The 6000-nt window shown below is 45.7% G+C and overlaps 1 protein-coding gene across 1 annotated transcript in view; it reads right to left on the reverse strand.

Annotated features, from left to right (window-relative positions):
* Nucleotides 1-1857, reverse strand: part of Ptpn21 (protein tyrosine phosphatase non-receptor type 21) — a 58986-nt gene extending 57129 nt beyond the window's left edge. The window contains exon 1 of the mRNA XM_021663981.2: nucleotides 1767-1857. The gene's annotated coding sequence lies outside the window, so the exon portion shown is untranslated. The remainder of the gene's footprint in view (nucleotides 1-1766) is intronic.
* Between the last annotated feature and the right edge of the window lie 4143 nt (nucleotides 1858-6000).

Genomic DNA, 6000 nt, shown 5'->3' on the forward strand with positions numbered 1-6000 from the left:
ATGATGCTGGCAACAATGGTGTCCGCCTCATAGAAAGAGTAACTAGTGTGATAGTAATTCCCAACTCTTAGGGGTGCTTTTTAAACAATTCATATTTCTTCTTATTGTTGTTGAAGGCGTGCCATGGTGCACATGTGGAGGTTACAAGACAACTGTGTGGAGCCACTTCTCTCCTTCCACCTTTGCTCAGGGGCCCGGAGACTGAACTCGGGTATCCAGACTTGCATCCTGGGAAGCAAGCGTTTTTACCCACAGGCCTCTAGCACCTAGAAATTCTGAACCAAAAGCAGACATGCCATTTGATATTGAGTACTGGAGACAAACATCCATTCACTCCACATGTATTAGAAGCCAGGTGTGGCATGCAGAAAGATAAGATGCATGCCTCTGCCCTCACAGGGACTCAGCACGTGAACAATAGAGGAAGATGTGATTTTAGTTTAGTGAGGAAATCTACACAAGGGTATAACCCAAATGGATTGATAGCACCTAGTTAATCATTATGAGAATCCTCTGTTTGAGTCTGGAAAGACAAATACAAGGTCACTAAATACTGAATGAAAAGAAAAGCGTTCCAGGCTCAGGGAAACCTACCACTTCTGCCTCCCTTCTTTTTCACAGACTGGTAAGGCAAGCGTGCGCGCGCGCACACACACACACACACACACACAGCATAACATCTAATTGAAATGTAGCCCTGTGGGGAGACACAGGGGGCACCATTGTTAGAGGGCTCTGCAGAGCTGGAGTTGGCACTCACACCCTGCCGACTTCATGTGCAATGTTCTTTTTCAGTTCTCTCCTCGATTTGGAAGATAGCCAAGAACCCTCTTAGCTGGCACTGTAGTTCATTGTGATCTGGCTCTCATACTATCCCTTAGAAGAAAAATATGCCATTTGTCATGGGCCAGTTTATTCTTTTGCAAGACTAATACTTCCAGCCCTTCAAGGATGTGGGCTGTGAAGCTGTTCCTTACAGGGAAGCACCCTGAAAGGCCTTCAACCCCTACGTGCCATTGGCTGAGTGGGGGCACTCTCTCTATGACTCAGTCTCCTCTTCATCTGAAACCTGAATGTGTCTGAGTTCTCAAATAGCCTGAAAGTCTCTTTACCATAACTGTAAGCAGGAAGTCCTAAAAGAAAACCCTGTCTCCAATACCTTTAAATAAATTCCTTGTTATGAATTTGTAAGGAAAGAAAGAAAGAAGAAAGGATCTTGCTATGTAGCCAGGCTGCTTTTAAATTCCTAATGCTCCTGCCCCACCTTCCCAAGTACTGAATGAACAGACATGTACCACAGTGCCTGGCTTTGAATATGTGCACGTGTTGGGGGAAGGGGGCAGAAGTAGGCGTTGTTCTTCAATTGCTCTTCATCTTATTTCTGAGGCAGGGCCTCTCACTGGACCTAGAGTCTGCTGATTCGCCTAGACTAGCTGACCAGCAAGCCCTATGCGTCCTCCTGTCTCCAGCTCCCCAGTTCTGGGATTACCGGCACCTAACACCATGCCTGTCTTTTTCCCATGGGCACGGGGGCGGAGGGGTTATCAGGTCTTTATGTACAGGCAAACACTTCACTGACTGACCTATCTCTCTAGGCCTCTGAATTCCTTTTAATGAAAATGCTCTTGGCTCTTTTACACAAGATTTTCTCAACAGTAACTAAATTGTTCAAAGTCAATCTGTTTAAGGTGCAAAAACAATAAAAGCATGGTTCTGTTCTTGGCTATGGAATGGTGGATAAAAAAATAGAATAGGAAAAAACTTACCCGGCTTTTGAACTGTGCTATGAACACGGAAACCTGGTCCTGCTCAGCGGTGTCCTCCGGCTCCCAGCGCAGTGTCTGGCTCACAGCAGGCATTTAATTTTTAATCAACAAACATAATGCTGCTGTGAGCTAGGCACAGCTCGAAATGTTCGTCAAATATTAACTTACCTCAACCTTATAAGAACTATTTGAAGAGGAAAACAGTGTCATAGCTATGCCACAGAGGAGGAAACTGAGGCACCAAGAAAGGTAGGTCCTTGCCTAAGGTCTCAGAGAAAGTGGCAGAGCTGCACACTGAAACCCAGACTTTGTATAGTGGCTCCAGGGTCCCCGTTCGTTGTCACGTTGCCCCTCCATCTCTCATCAGTGGTTCATGGTCACTGCATTTACCCTGAAGAAATGCTTTCATAAATCAAGGCTTTGGGGCTGGAGAGATGGCTTAGAGGTTAAGAGCACTGCTTGCTCTTCCAGAGGTCCTGAGTTCAATTCCCAGCAACCACATGGTGGCTCGCAACCATCCATAATGTATGTGATCTGGTGCCCTCTTCTGGCATTCAAGTATACATGCAGGCAGAACATGGTATACATAATAAATAAAATCTTTAAAAAAAAATAAATCAAGGCTTTGATTTCTTTTAACCTACAGATATTTGATAAATGTTTATAATGTGCCTATCATCCTGAAAGAACTTCTGTAGAAATGTGAAAGACACATGGTCCTCAGTTTATCATTTTAGGATGAACACATACATTACCTGGTAATCACAGGTGAAGATGTATGTCATCATATTAATTTCTATATAGATGCCAGAAGAATTGCCACAGGTCAAGGGGCCTGTGGCAGCTAGACCCTGGGTAGCCCTGTGATTCCTACTGTTATATAATTCCTGTGAGCATGGATTAACTAATGGGTATGATGAAGATAAGAGATTTTGTAGATATAAAGGACGCCCAAACTCACTTGACTTAGGCATCAGGCCCCAGATGAGCCTAACTGAATGGGACAAAAGTCCTTAACAGAGGAACCAAGGTGTATTGTGTTGGGGGGATGAAAATGACACACCTTTATCTTTGCTAAATTAAGAGATGTATTGGTGAGGCTTTTGGCATGGAACTGTGGGCCATCTTCGAAGGCCAGAACATGGCTTCTAGACCATAGCTGGCAAAAAGATGGAGCCTTTGCTCATAAAGACCCCAAGAAATAATTTCCTGCGAATGAGACTGAAAAGGGATTCTTCCTTACTCAAGTTCCACATGAAAATGCAGCTTGGCTGCCACCTGTGCTGAAGCCCGCTAAAAGTCTGAGCATAAGCCCCAAGGAACCTGTGTTCATGCTAACTGATAGACAGTGAAAAAAAACCAAACAGAACATGTATGTTCTAATCTGCTTGATCACGTGTTATGAACCAAGAGATAACTAATGAAAATTGGCTCTTAAGGATCTGGGCATAGTTGAGCTTCACTAGAGTCCAGCACTAGGGAGGCTGAGGCAGGAGAATCAAAATCTGAGTCCAAACGTAGAGCAAGGCCACAAAGCTAACACCAAAACAAAAACACAAAACAAAACAAAAAACCCCACACCCCAAAACATTCAGAGACTTGAAGATTGTGAGGAAAATGGAAACTTCTTTAGGTGTCTATTCTGAAAAAGGATTCTTCCATGTTTTGTGATCAGGAAAGAATTAAAGAAATCTACTGTGAGAGTGCATTTGAATTGGAAATGGTAAAGATGACTTTGAATTAAAAATGCTGAATTTAAAAGAAAATAAAACGGACATGGTTACTTGGAATTTGGGAGTGGGTTTCAGGTGAGACGCAGTGTAGATGGCATAGTCCGTCGTTACTAGCATAGAGATCATTACATGAGGTAAGTGACCTACTTGTATCCAGGCAAGTGTCAAGAACTTAAAGAACTCTTTTTTAAAAAATAGTTTAATAATTTATTTTTATGTACATTTGGTGTTTGGCCTACATGTATGTCTGTGTGAGGGAGCTGTATCCGCTGGAACTGGAGTTACAGACAGTTGTGAGCCACCATGTGGGGGCTGGGAATTGAACCTGGGTCATCTGGAAGAGCAGCCAGTGCTCTTAACTACTGGGCCATCTGTCCAGCGCCAAGAACTCTTAGATCTGTTAAACTCACTGCGAGTGACGGTTCTTTCAGTTTATATTGCGAGCACCTTCTGATGCTCATTTTCCTATAAACTAGCAAAGATGTTAGAGACTGAACAAACACCTATTGAACTCTCCCCTTGCTGCTTTGGATACCTTGAGTGAAGGCGTGGCTAGCAGTCTAGCAAACAGCCAGACTGCTCTTATGTCAGCCCCGACAATCCTTAGCATTCCGTGGACACCTTGAAAAACTATGCAAAGACTGTAGCTCCTGAGTGCTCGGCTCCATCAAAGGCTGTTGCAAATATTTTGTACCTGATGTTTTGCAATCCTAAGCCTTGAAGAACTTCAAATGAACCAGCAATTATTTCTCCCTAGGCCAGAGGGCAGGCACTTCTCTTTGTGGTCTAGCAGAGGGACAGCTGTAATTGGTGCTAAGAGGCAAAGCTGTGATTATCCCCAACATATGGCTGGGCTTGGCCAAAACAAATAGATGTGATTAATCCAAACATCCCATTTTGAGCTATATAAGCAGAGGGCTCAGGCCTGGGAGACACTCTCCTGATCTGCTTCCCTTAGGGTTACAACAGTGGGCTTGCGTCAAGTGCCCCTTTCTCACCCACTTTCAGTTGTGTGGACCCAAACAGAGGCAGAGGCGGCCAGCAGAGGGACAAGCAAGGGAGCTGTCCAAGAAAGGCCAGGGTAAGGTAAGAAGCAGAAAGAGGCAGCAAGACGCATAGAGCCAAGGAGTGAAAAGCAATGAAGTGCCCAAGAAGAGAACCTGAAGGTCCTGATCACAAGAATAATTTGAGAGAACTGTCAGGTCTCCAGAGCCAAGAGTGCTGGGCACCTGGCTAAGAGCTATAACACTGGCTGCCACCATGGCCTGAGAAATCCCAATACCTAGGACCTGTAACCTCAGCTGGGACTCAGAGCTGCAAGGCCATGGAGCTGACATACATGGAGGGCAGAGTCCCAGTATCCCAGGCCTGCACATCAACTCCAACACTAGAGGGCGCCACTTGGCAGTCTTCTTGCTACCTGCAGCTGGCTGACGCTAACAACAAACGGGTGACCTGGAAGTAAGTGTCCCCCAAAAAAGGCCGTTCAGAGAGGAAGGGCAGGAGGAGGATTAACCCTTGGTAAAGCACACCGATGATATGGGAGAAAAAAAGGCAGAACCAAAGCCGCGAGAGAAAGAATGTTTAGAATCAAAGAATGGTGGTGGCGCTCGCCTTTGATCCCGAGAGAGGCAGAAGCAGGCGGATCACTGTGAGTGTGAAGCCAGCCTGGTCTACAGAGTGAGTTCCAGGGCAGCCAGGGCCACACAGCGAAACGCTGTCTCAAAAAAACCCCAAAACCCGCTAGAATCAAAGTATGGTCATGCTAGATGGGTTTTGGATATCATTACACCTCACCACGTGTAATGATAGCACATCTAGACAAAAAGAAAATGAAAGTTTTAAGAGTTGGGGCTGGAGAGATGGCTCAGAGGTTAAGAGCACTGCTTGCTCTTCCAGAGGTCCTGAGTTCAATTTCCAGCAACCACATGGTGGCTCACAACCATCTATAGTGAAATCTGGTGCCCTCTTCTGGCGTTCAAGTGTACATGCAGGCAGAACACTGTACACATAATAAAATAAATAAATACGTAAAAAAGAAAGTTTCAAGAGTTGACAATCTGTATCAATAACATACTGATACTTGAGGTTACATCTGAACTCAGATCAATGCCTATGTTTTCTGTTTGTTTGGTTGTTTGGTTGGTTTGGTTTTTCCAAGCAGGCCTGGGACTCAGAGAATCCCCCTGTCTCTGACTCCCTGAGCGCTGGGATTACAGGCGTGCGCCGCCCCACCCGGTTGCCCGAGATATTTAAACTACACCTTACTTCATGCTTACTACCTGTAAGAGACTAAAATCCATAAATGAGAAACTATGGAAGGGACGAAGGAAGGTCTGGGAAGGGCAAGGCGAAACCTGGTACCCTGCACGCCTTTGCCCCCCGTGCGACCAACAGAGGTCGCCAGAGCAGAGGTTCCGGGCCCCGCCCCTCGCCCCAGGGACGTGCGGGCGCATGCGTGTGCGCAGACGCATGCGCGCTGGCTCCCACTTGCACGGGGG

Source organism: Meriones unguiculatus, chromosome 7 (genome assembly GCF_030254825.1).
Source record: "Meriones unguiculatus strain TT.TT164.6M chromosome 7, Bangor_MerUng_6.1, whole genome shotgun sequence".
NCBI classification, from domain to species: Eukaryota; Metazoa; Chordata; class Mammalia; order Rodentia; family Muridae; genus Meriones; species Meriones unguiculatus.